Source organism: Tauraco erythrolophus, chromosome 27, assembly GCF_009769465.1.
Source record: "Tauraco erythrolophus isolate bTauEry1 chromosome 27, bTauEry1.pri, whole genome shotgun sequence".
NCBI classification, from domain to species: domain Eukaryota; kingdom Metazoa; phylum Chordata; class Aves; order Musophagiformes; family Musophagidae; genus Tauraco; species Tauraco erythrolophus.
The window spans coordinates 2321090-2338489 of NC_141491.1; the positions used below are offsets into that span (position 1 = coordinate 2321090).

The 17400-nt window shown below is 42.5% G+C and overlaps 1 protein-coding gene across 3 annotated transcripts in view; it reads right to left on the reverse strand.

Annotated features, from left to right (window-relative positions):
• SRGAP2 (SLIT-ROBO Rho GTPase activating protein 2) overlaps positions 1-17400 on the reverse strand; it is a 106283-nt gene that overhangs the window by 88172 nt on the left and 711 nt on the right. The gene's annotated exons all lie outside the window — the stretch shown is intronic.

The following is a 17400-nucleotide window of genomic DNA, read 5'->3' on the forward strand; positions in this document are numbered from 1 at the left end:
GTGTCAATTCTTGCTGCAGCATACACAACTATCTAAATCTTAAGTTTAATATTCGTTTGTACTTTCCTTGATTTCACAACATTCTCAAAATAGAACGAACAGAAAATTCTTTCCTCAAGAGGTTTCAGTTCTCTCTTTTTGAAAACTGCATCAACTACTTATGACAAAACTTTTCCTTGTCCGACATGTTCTGGTCTCCAAAAGCAGACACTTGACAATAAGTCTTTGGGGCTCACCTTACTTTGTGAAAGTCAAAGAGCAATTATCATTAATTAACTATACAAAACCAGAACAGGATACAATGCTGATGGAGAAACAGACGAAGATTTCACTCTGTAAACAATTCAGGTAAAAAGTTATTAAAATTATATTCAAATAATAAAATTATATTCAAATAACAAAATTATATTCAAATAATAAAATTATATTCAATGCTGTGGAGCAGTTCGGATTGTTTATTAGGTGCCAGATATGTCATTTCAGGAGGCTGAAAATGTCAAAGGGCTTGAAATAGGAGATGTTCCACTCTATAGCATGATACATGAAAAATGCCTTTATCAGCTGTGAAACCGGCAAATTTGCCTTCTAAGACCTCCTCCTAATGCCAGAAAAAGTGATGTTCAATTTGTATAATTACTGTTTTTTTCCTCTAAAGCTTGGGAAGGCAAAGGAAAAAGGGCACATTGAGGAAACCAGGCTTGAAAAAAGCGTTTCACACAGCATATTGTGAAAAACACAATGCAGTTGTCTACCTACGGCTTCAAATAAGATTTTATTTTGCAAGGTAAATATTTAAGCTCACCCTGGCCCACACAGTTGTTAGGAACTGCGTGCCCTTGAAATGGAGGCACTCTCCTATGCGAACACACCTGTGGGGATGCCTAACTCAGCAGCCTGTGCCACGCAGACTACAAACAGTCTACTTGCTTGCAAAGAAGTTACACCTGCTCAGTCAAAAAAAAACCTGTTCCTTAAAAATTCAGGCTTTGTTACTCCTAAGCCGACTCAGTCCATCACTCTGCAAAATGCCAAGAAATCCTCTTTGTTTCTGACATCAGTCAAGGTCAAGATGAACTCCACTCAGCTACATCAGCTTCCTCCGGTGCCCCGGGAGTTTTCAGCTTTTGAGTAATACATACACCTTTCTTTTGCATGCGTGGGCCTCCTTTTGAAAAGAAAAACATCAACCAAAAAGTATCAAGACAGCCATATTTTGAACTTGCAGTTGACTCACGTTTGCAAAATCTGTCACCTTCCAACCACTCAATGGGGAAAACGCAGACAGCCGGTTAGATAGTCTTACACCTTGTCCCATGCAAGCCCAATTTGTAAGTCTGCTTTAAAAGCAGTCACCTAGCAGTCTTTCTCCTCCGTAACCTCCACTGTCCCCAGCAAATAAAAATAGCAAGAGGCCTCCAACAAGGAGCTTAAGAGGAGTTCCTGAAAGACCTCTGGCTCTCCGAATTCAAAACATCGCTCGCATACAATGGCCCTAACGCAAGGCAGCGTCTATGGCTTTTCATTCCGGCTATTGTCATCTAATAATAGCCCTGCAGAGCCCCCACGACCCAGCGCTGGCGTATTGTGTGCTCTCCCCATCCACCTCCTCAGCAGAGAGCTACTCCAAGTGTAAAACAAGCAAGTTTTCCTTTGAACGTCAGCTCTGCATCGGAAGTCAGAGCTAACGCGGTCTTTGAGACCGCTGGATTTTCAAAACTCTACCCACGAATTAAGCAGTGCAGAGTGGATCTCGTATGTAAAAACAGGAGCGGAGGAAAATCTTCCCAAGAGAAACGCAGCAGTGCAGGCCTGGAAAGCTGCACATGGCAACACGTGTGTCCGTGAGCCAGCACCTTCCCAACAGGAGCCAGCTGCTAGTGCATCCAGGCCATCCCCATTTTCAACTGGTTAAGGTTTTAAGGAATATCTATGATAAATAAAGGCAGAGAATTATGAAAGGGAGACTGCGCAGTGAATTGTCCTCATACGGTAAACATATCCCAACTACAACCCCTGCCTCCTAGGACACCTGCAATAAGCCAGCAATTCAGGAATTTTTTATTGAATTATCTGAAAAGGTTTGTAAAAGCACTGAAATCCCACTATGCTCTCTGATTCAGCATCATTTCTCTGCTGATGAAGATGATGGGTACTAAGTAAATCAGGCAAAATCATCTGGCACATCAGTCACAGAAGTTGAAATCAGAAGCCACGGCTGTGTCTCCGCTTTCCAAGAACAAGACAACACTAGCTCACCTCCATCACTTGTAAGGAAGTCAAAAATACATCAAAACCAGTAGGCACATACTGGGAACGAATGCCATTGCCTAGGGATACTGCACACACCTCAGCACGACTTCATAACTATTTGTGAAGTGATACTCCATTCACAAAATAAAGCAATCTACTTGGGTTATTTCTATAAACATTAATTTTTTTTGATTCGTAATTGACACAGAAATATCAGCCTTTAAAAAAACATGTTACTTCAGCCCCAGGAGCCCCATCACAGCCTCAGTGGCTCATAAGACATCTGCAAAAAAGCCAAGGCAGAATTTCTTCTTCTATCTGCAGCCCTGCAGAGCCAAAAGCTCCTAACAGCTCCAATCTGGGTCCAGAGGAGCAGAAAAGTGATTCATCCTCCCACTCTCCATCCAGGCTCCTGCTTCTCTGCCGGAGCTGCCAGGAGGAGTCGGAGCCCACCACCTTTGGCAGCGCGGTGCAATCCATCATCAAGACAGAAGTCATTCCCAACTCTTCCGACAGAGTGAACATTTGGTGACATTTCAATTGCTACAAACAGGGAATGGATTTGAATCGGGACCTAAAAAAGATGAAGGTTGAGTCATCCACATTGACTTCTCACTCATTAAAATAGATTTCACTTATTCCCAATTTGCAGATTGCTACATATGAACACTACATGAAAGAAAATTTAATTGAGGAACCCTTTAGCAAGCAAAGAAAAAAGCCAGCCCCCAAAAGTGACCTCACTGATAGCCAGCTCTCTTCCATTTGCTGTGCTCGCTGGACTTCTCACTTCATCTAGAACTGTGTCAACAGGAGAAAATTGACACTGACCTCCGTCCAAATCAAAATGACAGCAATTAAGCCATAAACAAGTTGCTTGGCTTGATAAAAATGAGTTCAAGCCCCGAGCCTGTAGTATTCAATGGCGTTTTTAAGCCTTCCTAGGGAGGAACCACCACTTGCTTTTAAAACTCTCCCAAGGCCTGAGTGGATGGTTACAAAAAAGCTGCATCCAGCCAAGTAACCAGCTGCAACTAGCTGAGCAAAAGATCTAAAATTAAAATCAAAAAAAAAAAAAAAACCCACACCAGAAAGTTAATAGTAGGTGTATAAAAATATTAACTTAGGCAATAAAAGAAACAGTCTGCACTATTAGTTTATTTAGACTAACCACATTATTAACCAATTTGCCATCAGTAATAATAGACATTCCCACTGTCACCACTACGCAGAGAAGATCCACTTTGTGAAACATGTTACTGTGAGCGGTCTGACCTCAAACCAAGCCAAGGCACGTAGAAAATGAAATCACCAAGGAGCCAGGCACTTGCTGAAATTTTAAGTCCACCCTAATTACCGACAAGGCAAAGCAGATTTTTCTTCACTTTTGACGTGCTCTTCCCCTTCCTCAAACACATCCGACTGCTTTGTATGTGTTTCCTCATCTATTCTAGTCCCAAAACTGACAAGAAAAAAAGAAAGCATTAACACCTTCATCTGGATTATCAGCATTTGGGAGCATGGAGAAAGCTCCCTAAGAAGGCAGCTTTTGACAAGAGCAGCCCTGCAGCAGCCTCCCTGACCCTCTTCCTGCTGGACAAAATCAACGGGTCAGAAAGCAAGAGGCAATTCCCAGACTTAAATGTGCCTTAAAGGTCTCTGCAGCACAGGGGCTCTTCCCTTTGCTCTGGCACAACCTCTCTTCACCACAAACACAAAAAAAGACATCCCCAGGACTGGGTGAGACCACTCCAAGGAACCAGAGAACAGGACAAGTAATCAGCCCCCAAATAGTTTGCCACGACAAGCGTTCCCTGCTTGCTCTACCACCGAGAGAAATATTTAACATTCACAAGTTTTCTCCTATTTAAACCAAAAATGTTCACAAAGCTCTGAAGCTCAACTTCAGTGGGAACAGCGAAGGTTTGCTTCAACACTACGCGTTTCTCACAGACGTAGGAAAGTGCCAACAAAACCCTGGTACAAGAGGCAGCAAAATGAGCATCTCTTTCAATGTTCTCAACTGGCCTCTGCTCTTGGCAGCTTAAAGGTTTAAAAATTTTAAAATATAAATCTGAAGTCTAGGACTGGCAATCTAGTATCTTGCCAGCACTAAAGTTCACATAAGCCTTTAACTCCTAAAAATAAACCTTAAAGAAAATACTCATTCAAGACTCAATCCCAGTGGAGCAAAAGAACTTTGGAAGAATCATAAAAAAAATGGCATTTAAAAAGAGTAAAGCTGTTTATTTGCGTTAGGAAATTTCAGAGGAGTGTTTATTTCCTACGTATTACCCAAACCATTTCCCAAAGGCAGAAGTCAGGGAGGAAGGAAAGAGAAGGGAGAAAGGAGCCACAAGAGGGGACACCTACAGACACATTTCAGCTCCCTGACAATCGAAATCAAGGCTGCACAAACTTTGACTCATTCAGGGAATTGTTTTTGACTGTTCTTTGCAGTAAACTCCACTGAGATTTATTTGAGCAGTGAGCTGCATTCCCCCGCTCCCTGTTCCCACCCGGACCAGTGAGCTCCTCGACTCAACAGCCATCTCATTCAGAACAATGCTGGGATTCGTCATTCCGACACCTCCAAAAAACCAAACAAGAACAAAAAAAATGAAAAAGCAAAACCACTATGCAATTATCTCCTCTGTCTGAGTAACTTTTCTTAAAAAGAAGAGGCACATCCTTTCCAGCCACACAGGCTGCATTGCCAGACCAAAAAAAAAAAAAAATAAAAAGAAGAGTTCAGTGTTCTCTCAAGATGTTTCAAGATCTGTAACTGAATGCCATAAATCTCACTGGAGACCTGGAGTAAGGTCATTTCGAGTAATTCACTACCATTTAATCTTTTTCCCTACTTTCAGTCTACTTGGAACACAATGCCACTCCACTGTGCGAGATCTGCTGAAAGACCTAATTCAGCAGCTCGAAGAGCACAGACTCCCCAAAACAGATGGGAATTATTGTGAATATTTGTGAATTCTCCAAACGCAGGAGGATGCCTCTTCCCACTGGAGGGGAAAGCAGCACCCATGAAGCTCTGACACCGTCAGACCCCTAAAAAGGCTGATTTGGAGTGAATGTCCTTTCAATGATCATAAATCACGTAAAGCTATTGAAAGGAAAATGGATGGAATTTTGAAGAGAAAATAAATAAATTGTTATTACAAGCATGTTATAAATACAAATAGTTATACTCACAGTTATAGCCAGAAATAATTTGCTTTATTTAGCTTCAAAGTAGCTGAGGAATAACATCTATAATGCTTAAAATATGCCACAGGAAGTTTCAGAATCAGAGAATTCTGCAAAAGACAACTCTGGCTTTAGGGCTTGCTTTTTTTTTTTTTAAATATCAAAGATGCAAGAGTTCTCCATTATAAATATTATATATGAACGTCCCCACTTTCCCTGACAGGCAAGGGGTCACCACAAGACTGAAACCTAAGAAGAGTCAAGATGTTAAGTGAAAGAGGACTTCAGAAAGTGATGTAGTAACAAAATACAAACTGTAAGAGATTTGTGATACAGCTGAACAGTTCTTTAGCGTATTGAAAAGAACAGGCATTTGGTTTGGGCTACTTAAAAAAACTCACCTCTCCAAAGTAAATAAATACTGCATACACTGAAAGATAAAAAAATAAAAATAAAAGAGCTTTCCCTACATCTGATGAAAACCATTCTCTGTAAAAGAAATGAGAACACCTGCGCTCTAAAAAGTTAATGGTCAACAGATTATAATATTATTACCATAAGCTAAAAGCACGTGTGGTGAGGCTTCAGGGGATCTTTATTTTGTTAACAAGGTAAGCTTTGAGGCACACAACTAGGAGAAAAAAAAAAAAAAGAGGCAGGGAAGGCAAAGGAATCTGTTTTCCTTGTACAGAGCGCCCTTAGTGCAGGGAGCTGGATTTACTCGCACTATCGCTGTCAAAGATTCCAAGCAGTTCTGCAAGCACAGCGCAACCTTTCCACAACAGGCAGCCCAAGCAAGGCCAGGGAATACTGATGGCTTTCGAAACCAAACCCAACCCAACCCAAACTCAGCTTACTCTTTGCTACAGACACATGCAGCTGTCATCCTCCGCACGCACCTTTCCACGCAAGGTCTCAAAGCACCCTCCTCCGTGAACGGAGGGGCAACGACCTTTTAGAGCTGATAAATGCCAGTAAATAGTCAACATATAAATAACTTCTCACAGCAAGGACAACAGCAACCCTTTCACAAGGTCTGGAATCCTTAAACTAAAGGTAGCAGCAAATGAGCAGCACTTTCATCCCAACCACAGCAGCCGGCTGTGCAGCTCTGGCTTTGGTCGAGGGTGGGGCATGAATGAGAAGGATTTGCAAGAAGCCTCATCATAAAACCACTGAAACGACATGAGTGAGCTGGAAAAGGCAACAGAGTGCAGAGAAAATTACAGCTGATCCTTCAGCTTGCAGCAGGTATTTATTATGGGACTTCACGAGCTACAGATGCTGCTTTCTGGAGAAACCTCCGCAGCAGAAAGTCAACACACTTGTCCACTCCATCCACGCTCATCTGGCGATTGCAAGCTCCTTCCCGAAATACTGTTGAAACCTTCTCTCCTCCAAGACCGTAGCACTGGAATACTCCTACCATGGGTGCTCCTTAAGCTCCAGCTAGAAATTAATCCATAACAGTCAAGCAAATTTATAATCACAGCAAGAATGACCCTTGCAGTATGTGAACCAGAAAATAACTTGAAGTTTCAGATCAAAATAAGACAAAACCCCAAAACAAAACCAAATCAAACCAAAACCTTCTCATTTGCTGGCAACAGCTGTCACTGCTTCCAAGACATAAAAGACAGGGATTTTCCAGAGAGGTCAGTGCCAGAATTTGTTGCCTTGTTTTAAATCTGAAATGAACCTACTACCTGAACCTCTGGAGGCATGTTTAGGGAAGCTATTTTTAGCCAAGATTTCTGGGGAGAAAGAGTGAAAAGTGGAAATTAATGGATGCAAGAAGCCCCTTCTAGCTATCTTCTGTCAAGTTCATTCTGATGGGGATAGGGGAAATAATTCGATTTAAAGCCTAAGTAAAGATTAATCCTTAAGTATGAAGGCAATGCATATGAACGTGTTTGGCATTAGACAAATAAATGGATTTTTCTTACACTTACGAGTAAAGTAATTTATCAGTACAGGCAGAAATTAATCGTATAATGGAAGGGAATAACAACATATGGATTGATACAAGATCAAACCAATCTCAGAAAAAAATACAATCTGGACAATAGGAGCACATGGAGAGAGAAAAGGCAATTTAGCCATCGGTAATAAGACCTAACACCACACAGGAGAAAAATCAACACTCAAAGGGTCCAGGAGTCAGCTCCAAGGGGTGCTTAGCCCAAGTTCGGAGTTAGCCCAACGACCCTGCTCAGCAGTGCTGGCATCTTTGGGAAGACAGCAAGTTTCCTGCTAAGAAACACGACACAGTTGTTTAGCAAACAAATGACAAAACTTTGACTTGCAAACAGTCGTACCAGATTAGCCAGAAACTAATAATGTCACAACTCTGATTAACCCAACCGAGACTGGTGTATTTAAGCCTCTCCTGGTGCATGTGTGGGTGCTGTCCATCCTCCATTTTTCCTTTTTTGTTGTTTTTTTTTTTTCCATTTCTCTAGCACAACTCATGGAAGCTTACGAGAGCCAAAAAAAGAAACAGAACAAAAAGTATCCAGAGTTTTTAGACATTGAGCTCCAGGGGGAAAACGCAAGAGTGCAGTTTCATTCATAGCAAGTTAAGTTTCCATCCAAACATCATTACTGCATCCTGTGACCTTTGCTGTGTTGCCTTTGCTCCTCCCTCCCCACAGCACAGAAACCCATTCCCCCTCCCTTTTCCAGCTGCACTTTTAAGTCTTTACTGGTACAGTCTTTTGTTCAAATTTCAGCATCTTTCCGCAGCACTGCGGTCCGCCCCGTCGAGCTGGGACACAGACGGGTAGGAGCAGCCCACTATGCAGCAGAAATACTGGTGGTTTATCCATTTGTTGGGCTTTTTTTTAAAAGGTAAATGGGATGAAGCAGGTTTCCTTCTTCAACAGATGGAGAGAACACAGAAGTTAGGAAGAGACACTTTCATTAAAGAGACCGAAGTAAAACCAGGCTCCTTTCCAAAACCACTTCACAGAGATAATAATTTATTTATTAATTTCTGAATAACTGGTTATCAAACACAGGGGAAAAACCTCCACGAGCCTGCTCAGAGGTCTGTACTTCTACAGCCCATAAAACACTTCATATGCTACGGTTTGTCATTATCACTCATTAATATATCCACTGCACATGTTAACAAAAATGGAGAGAATTTGATTTTTTTCACAGAAATAATGGCGGCTTATTTACATGCTTCCTGTCCTGAGCGTTCAAAGTACATCATGTTCATCAGATATGATCCTTCAGAACACACCTGTAATACACCTGCCTTATGGTCCACAGAACTGAATTTACATCTACTGATGACCAAAAAAACCAAAAAATAAAATAAAAAAAAATAAAAACAAAGAACCTGTCGGTGGATTTGCCAATTGCTCATCAGGAAAGCAACCCTTCCAGAGGGCAGGCATGTCAGCATCTCAGGAAACTTCGCTCTGCCTTGCCTTTGTGCTGCATGCCCACACTCTGCTTTAAAGGCATGTGATACCAGTGTGGGTTTCCCAGAAGGTGGAAGAGCATCAGTTCTCTCGAAAGCTTCATTACTGTGCACTGATCAGAACCGCCTGGATGGTTATTCGTAGAGACATCAACAGCCTTAGGAGCAGTTGACTTGTCATAGCTGCCGTTTCCAAGCAAAACACTTCAGCCAGCCCTCCCGAGGTGAACGGGGAGGGAGAAGGAGAATTGCCGTGTTCCAGCAAGCACAAACCAGCGGCCAGTTGCCTGTGGTTGCCAAAGTACTGCCCAAGTGGAGTAACTACCTCTGGTAGCTGAGTGGATGCTTCTTGGATCCATAATCCTGTCCTTATGTAAAATTTCTTCACATTTTAATAACAAGCAGTGCTAATGAAACACCTGAATAACTCCTCTTTTTTTTTTTTTCCCCCTAAAAGCAAGAACATCACATAAAATGCATTTTGGATACCAGGTACTCTTAGCAGTAGAATGGCAAGAGCACTGCCCCAGTGTTAACCTGCGTAAAGAAAAGGATTTTGTGGAATTTCCCATAATACCTAACTTTGCAAATTAAGTGCTAACGAGTAGGAGCATTCTCAAAGACACAAGAGTAACTTATCCCACTATATTTAAACCTCATCCAAGAGGCATCTTAAATATTCCCCAAATAAAGGCATAATCATACGTAACAGGCCACGGCACAGAAAGTTCCTTGAAATTGTCCATCAATTTGCTTTCCTCCTGCCCTGCGTGGAGCACTCCCTCCCTGCTGAGAAGGGGAACGAGGGGATCAATTAATGCCTAAATGCAACAGTTGATGCAAGGAAACGACAATCCCTACCTCATTCCATTCAGATCGCTGAACCGAGAGGGAGCAATTGCTGCGAAGGACTTACCACCACAAACTGGGGTTCCCCTTAAGATTTCTCCCCACTCCAGCACAGCAGACAGCATCATATTTTCTTACTGCAGTAGCCAGACACACTCTGAACCAAACTGAACGGGCTGGTGATCAGAACATCGGCACTCACCACATCATCTGCAGCACCAGCCTCACTGTTGCTAGAAGTGGTGGAACCGGATGGATGGGAGACTGGGAGGGTGAGACATGAGAAACACAACGGCACCCCATCCATCATTACCAAGTTTCAAATACAAAGCAGGGCAGGGGGAAACCTCCACGTGTTACAACAGCAGCTCAAAGCCCTGGACCCCCTCTCCTTCACTGCAGGGACAATGACAGTGTGACCAGCAGCCCAACAAACGCAGCTTTTCCGCCTTCCCTCATGCCACGGGCATGCCACGCAGAGGCTAAAGAAAACAAAAAAACCTTTCTAAACAACCCCCTTTGTAAAATAAGCACTCGTTTGTGCTGCTAATCCTCCTCGCCCTTTCCAGGTAGGAAACACAAGCTACGGCACGACAAACACATTCCTTACCCTGCACCGTTTGCCTTCCGACAACGACACGGACCTGCTTTGATTGACTGAGGCTTCGGGTCTTTGGTTAGAAACGATCGATCCGCGTGTCCAGAGCAAACAGTTCAGCAATTCCGGCAGCTACAGGTCCGTGCGGAACAAAGTCCCCCTTCCTCACGGGACCACCAGAGCACGCCCCTGCAGCGGGACTGGAGAGCTGTCCAAAGAAAGAGTTGGGGACTAATTCCCAGGCAGCGATTCTCATTATTTTAAGTAGATTCAATTTGCAAGCTCTCCCCAGCTATACATCGCACAGCTCCATGGCTTACTCTGCATGAAAACCAATGTCCCAACAACAGCGGTACAAAACCAAACCAAACCCCTTCCCTCCTTAAAAGAAGTCAAAGGCTATTCCTGGAAAGTCCTACGATTGGAAAAAAAAAAAAAAAAAAAAAAAAAAAACTTCAAAATTATTAGGACCGACCAAATCATCCTGCTGCAGCAGTTCATGACTGTAGATTAAAATCCACTCTTGGTTTAGAGTTAATCTGTTTATTTGGCTCCTTCTCAAGAGTCCAAAAGCCAGGAGCTGCTGATGTGCCACGGGATAAGGCAGCTCCCCCGGCCTAATTCAGCCGATTTCACAGAAATAAATGTGAAGCAAAAATTGTTTGAGGCACGCTGAACACACTTAAGACCTAAGAATTTTTGCACCACATTTAACAACACCAAGAGAGAAACCATTGGAGAAAAAGCTCCCATCAAAGGAGGGGGGGGAACCCCACGAATGTTTTGAGAATTTGCTGCTTGTAGTCGATGCCAAAGATTTACCGCGCGGCGTACAAAAGGGAGCCCACTGGATTAAACCGCACGGCTGTGCCAGGCGTACCAGCCAGGATTTACAGCCAGGCACAGCTCACGTTTACATCTGTGCCTGCTTCCATTGCTGCTGCCTTGCTTGGTTAAAGAACGGCAAACACCGGGCTCGTTTCTCCCGACGCACGGATCCTGGGGACGCTGCCGGTCGCTGCCGCCCACCCAGGCTCACCACGGGCTGCACGCTGCCATCCTAACATCATGCCCACGCTGCTTCAGAGAGCAAGCAGCACTTCCAAATAACTCTAGCTCTTGTAAACACGTGATCCTTTTGCATTCAGAATTGCAGAGGAAATGATTTTTTTAAATTTTTTTTTGAATTCCCAGCCCCTTACTTTTCTTCCAGGCAACGATAAACTCTCACCATACCGACTCAAAGCAAAATGACTGGGGCAGAAGCTTTAGAGTTTAACAACCGTAAATAGTTACTTTGATGGCAAAAGAATAGTATTTTCAATGGTTCAAAGCCATTTGCAGCATCTCCTTGGAAAAAATACCAGCTGAGCTTCCTTGACGCAGTTATTCTCTATCCACATGTGTTTTCTGACTTTAAACACTCCCATCTAGAGATTTCACAAAAAGAACATCCTGGTTTGTCTTTTGTAATATTGCCATTTTAGAAGAAAAGGAGAAAGACAATTAGAAATGAAGAATGTTCTCTAATGATGGAGTTACTGTGAAGTCAAGACGCTTTCTCCCATTTTCTCCCAAACTTTTTTATCCCTCAGCAAATCAAACCGTAACTCTGCATTTGCTTCCATCGCCTACAAAACCTTGACAATACTCAGAGAGCAGGACTCCCATGACGTTGTAGAAATCCTCAAACAGAAAGCATGAAATCTGCAAAAGTCATACAAAAATGAACTAAATAAAGTCATAAGTAATGAATATCAACTGTGCATGGCATAGCGAAAGCTATTCAAAAGAACATATGTTTAAACATACTTTCCATCTCAACAAAGATTTAGATTTTTTCACTCTTCATAAAGACAGCTGAAAAAGTTGACCAGGCAAATAGATTCTTCCAAGTAAATTCCCAAAATGGGCAAAATTAGTAAGTATTAAAAACAAACAAACAAAAAAAGTCAAGCTTTTTAACTAACAGAAAAAGGAAAAGATGCTAATGTGTACCCTTACCACGAAAGGAAATCATTTAGAGCTCAGGAAAAATGTTGTGGGGCTCCCTTAGTTAGGAGTTAGGGAAAACTGGCTACCACTAGTGAACTTTTTATAGAAACCCTACTGGAGTTACACTGGCAATTCCTTCTGCTGTTGGAAGAAACTGCAACACTTAAGTGGACTGAGTCTTTTGGTCAGCTTTGGTCCCTAGCCTTCTAATATTTGATGAATCTGCAACAGAGAGACTTTGGAGATGGAGAGGAAAGAGGGAAGAGACTGCATTCTTTCACCTCTTTCCATCCTCGTTATTAATCCATTAGTAGAAATTGCACATAGGACGAAAAGAAATACAAACGATTGCTGTAACATCAAACCAGTTTCCCAACAGCCCCTTCCCCCTTTCTGGCAGCAGGCTGTTTCGTTGGCCCAATCCAGCCTCAAAACTCAAGGGATTAGCACTATCAAGAACTGCAGAAAAACAGATGATCCTACAGCAATTCCATAGCTGGCGTTTGGAGCAAGCCATTATTGCAAACAAATGGAACCACTTACACGCACAGAGTAATGATTAACTGCAAAAAACCCTTAAAAGGTAGTTTTACATTTGAAATGTAAACGATCATCCAACACATACAAACCCAAAATCTCGACATTCAAAACTATTCCACTCAATCACGCCAGGGTGCGTGGCTGAGAAGTCTATTTACTGGGTGTATTAAACAGGCATTGCCAAAGAAGTGGCCAAGAGCTCAGCCGTAGCTCCCCAAAGCCCACATCCGTGGTGCTGGATCTGAAAACAGAGCAGTAGTGTGCAGTGACCAACCTGGTGACCCGACCAGAAGATAGACACAGAAGAGAAACCATCGCACATACGTAACGTCAACAGCACTGAAAATCCCAGGTGCACAGGTTTAGGAACAAAGCAAATTACAGTGATTTCGATTTATTGATCTAAAAAAAATCAAAAGATAGTTCTACGAATAGCTGCTTTCTAGACTAGTGCTGCATGTACAGAGTTAACAACAAAACTTGCAACAGTTGAAAGGAACCTCAATTCTGGTTCAAATCGCCAAAAGCATTACACTTCCCATCCCCAAAATTGCAGCTGCTGGCCCGGTCACGGCTACTTTTTTAATCTTTCACGCAGAGCAGGTCTGTACCGTTCCTTCAAGTTCACCAGGATTAAAAACTGCCGACCATCCCTCGAGGTGCTCGGAGATGTCGTGTACAAACGGGATTTGTATGCAGCATTTAAGGCATTTTTAAACAGCATTTAAGGCAAAAGATCACAAAAAGGTCAAAGAAACTACGAGCCGTTCAAGCCAGAGAAGAAAAAGGAACTTATCTGAAAAGTATCAGCAATTTTGGGGAGACTAAAAAGAAAGTTTTAGACATTGTAGTAGCTTAGTTCAAGGCACAGCTAAATATCCACGCTCCTGCTATGGGCTATCTCATCTATTCTTCATATTCCTCCTGCTCCCTGGACTGTGCTGCAGGATCTGCAAGAGAAGCATTTGAACCTTTGCTAGAGTCTGCTCAAGGACTGAAGTGCCTTATGAACCCTGGCTGTGTAAAACATTTCAGTAGGACATTTCTGTAGTCCAAACCATGAAGCTATTTACTGAAGCTTTATATAAACTAATTAAATATAAGGCTCTCGTGGGACGTGAGGAGAGAGAAAAGAAGAATTAACAGATAAATCACTGGCTTTTCTTTCCTCAGCAAATGCACACTCCAATTTAATACCCTAAACCAAAAACCAGTCTGACAGTCCTTGGTTGGGCACAGATAGGCAGCATCCAAATCTCACATGGAACACACTGCACAGCATCAATTAATTATCTCTGCTGTACCACAACTTGCACAAAGGAATTGGGAGAGACAATCCAGACAAGGGGATGAGCTTGAGGTATCAAAGGCTCCATATGGAGACCACAGAATCTCACTTTCCAGCTTCACAGAACTCATCTTTGTGAGCACATGGTACAGAAACATATCAAAGCAGCACTTCCCTCCCCTGCTGACCCCGTGTCATCTTGTCAGAATTCCTACCGCATGACACGCGGCCATTTAAGAGTTTCCTCAAAGAGAGGAGCACTCTCAGCAAGTCTTGCAAGAAGAGCCCACTAATACTGGCAACCTCTCCTCTCCTCGCCAACAGCGTGAAACGTTCAAGCGCAGATGGCACAGCCACGCAACGAAACACAACGCAGGCTCTGCCTGCATCACGGGCAGGCGAAAGACTCAAGGTCAAGGCAACTGTTGAGGAAAACCACCCTGTCTGGACAACTCGGCAGGTTAATTCACTTCTGCAGAAGCAGCGAGTTTGTAATTGAACCTCCAGATACCAGAAACCATAGGATCATTGGACAATTCAGGCTGGGAGGGAGCTCAGGAGATCATCCAGCCCAATCTCTGGTGGTCAGCTGTAAGGTCGGACCAAGTAACTCAAGGCTGTATCCAGTTCAGTTCCAGAGACCTCCAAGGAAGGATGCTCTACACCAGTACCTACAGACTGCAAAGCTTGTCCTCAACCACACTGCATCAGTAATTAGGAAGAAACACATTACTCCCTCCATGTCCCCTGACCACTGCACAGTAAGTTTGATGTGTAAGAGATGAAAGGTCTTCATTTTCAGAAATTCACATCATCCTAACGTTGATCTCCCTTGCCATTAGCTGCATGCACAAAGCATGGGAAGAGCTAACTCCAACCCTAAAGCAACAAAGAACCAGCTGCTGGAAGACAACAACAAATACCTATAGCTCATGGCTATGGGAGAACAAAAAGTTTCACTCGTCAGCACCCTGTTACCCACCTTTACCAAAAACTACCAAGTTCATTCAGCAACAGAAAACCAAAAATTTTGCATAACAATGATCTATTAACCATAACCAAGCTATTCTTTAAATAGCTGTTCATTTACAACTTAAGACTATTAAATTTTTAAACAAAGCTCCATCATTCTATTAGTAATAATCTAAAGTGCTTAAGTACGTGTCTGTGGATTAATGGTTTTAAATGAAGCCTCTAAACACGGTTCCCAACGCACAGCCAGGACAGAGCGTAGAAAAAAATGCAGTGAGTTTCTAAATGCCAGTAAAAAACATCAGAGTTTTCTCATCTGAGAAACAGATGATACCCTACAATTTCTGTAGCACACCAACACCTGATTCATCTCACTCCCACAGCGACTGCTTCATGGCATCGTTTCCCAACATAGGAGAAAAGATACCAAACAGCCCATAATCAGAGTTAACACCATTTCTACGCCGTTGCCGCAGTTAAAGTCAGAACTCGATCAGAATACCAAAATTTTTATTTAAGAATCATGTTTAACGACTAGGCTGCACCACATCTTTGGATTTAAGCGTGTCTTTAGTATCACGTCATCGTTCTCCCACTATGGTGAAGAGCCCAGCACATCCTTGGAATTAGAGAGGCAAGAGGTCTTACTGCTCATGAATCTTCCTGTCGAGCCAAATCACTACCCAACTCAGAACCAAGGTATTCATGAGATGTAAAGCAAGTTGGATGAAATTTTAAGAGGAGTGTGTAACTTCAAAGTCTGCCCCCAAACTTGATACCTAAAAGCAGCGGGATGACGAATCCCACTCTCAAAGCAGCTCATGAAGGGTTGAAACCAGGTGGAGAAGGGAAGCTCCCCCCATGATTGGAAACAAATGAGGTGATGGGGAAGAGGATTGTTACCTACTACCATGTGTATTTTCGAGCTGAGTGGCCCATCTACACCTGCCTCTCATGGGAAGAGCTGGAGATGGATTAGCACCTGCCATTAGCCACTTCTGGAGTCCCCTGCGCAGGGAAAACCGCACTGCAAGAGGGATGAATATCCCGAGACAAACCCATAGCTGCCCTCACCACTAATCCAGGAAGGAAACCCCCTTCTCCCAGCCCCTCATCATCCATTTACACAGTTCCGCTCTTCTTAACCTCACATACTTGAGATAGGAACATTTCATAAGGCAAAAAGTAAAAATATCTATATGCCACAACAGCAATGCCACGATTTTTGGGATCACGTTTCCAGGCTGAACTGGTAGGTCTCTGCATAAGCACCTGAAGAGACGAACTGAGATCTGGCACTAGTGGTTTCTGCACACAGGGAAGGCTCATTTCCATCTACCCATCTTGTTGGTCTCTTTTTGAAAAGGAAGGGAAAGAATCCTTTTATTTTCCAATGCATGAAAAAACTGAGAGGTAAGAAGATGCGCTTTACTAATTCTAAAGCCTTGGTTTTTGTTATTGCATCCAATTCACAAATATTTTGACTACAAGCTTGTATCTATCACGCACATTTTGATGGGGTAAATAATGAAAGAACATAGAAGCCTCTAATTTTACACCGACTTCAACTCCCATTTCCACCAAAGACAGCTAGAAAACAGGAATAGAAACTGAACTAGTAAAAGAGAAACATGTTCTTCTCCATTTCTCACTTTAAGAACCCAAAAACTAAAAAAAAAAAATCAAAATAAACTCCTACCCAGCTTTATATTTGCTCAGATAAGCGTTTTTAACCTAAATGTCAAAACTACTATCTAGGTACAGAGTACCAGGGTCAGTGTAGGACATGCATCTTGTAGGACAACATGTTTTAATGATTTGCAACCAGTGAGCAGCCCCCTGAGTAGCAAAAATAAATAAGTGTGTAATTGCAAAACAATATTTTAATTGTCAGCTTTAATCTATGTTTCCTCCTCTGATTTAAATCACATTTTTTTAAATCGCATGGGTTTAACTCAATCAGCCCTGCCCGAAGGCCATCTTTCCTGCATGACATGAGCATACCAAGCAAGTTTTAACCCATTAGACAAATCACTAAATCTCAGAACTTCCTAATAGCGATATACCAAGGCATACACAGCCACTATTATTTTTTCACGTAAGTGTTATCTTGAAAACTTTGAAAAAATAAGAAGCTAAGTAGACATTTCACCATCCTTTTTTTTTTTTTTTTAACCTAGGGCACATGATAGCCTGAAACCCAGCCAACAGAATTCTGCAGAAAACTTGCCCAATCATTGCAAATATGCCTCTGGCTCTTTATTGCCTTCTTTA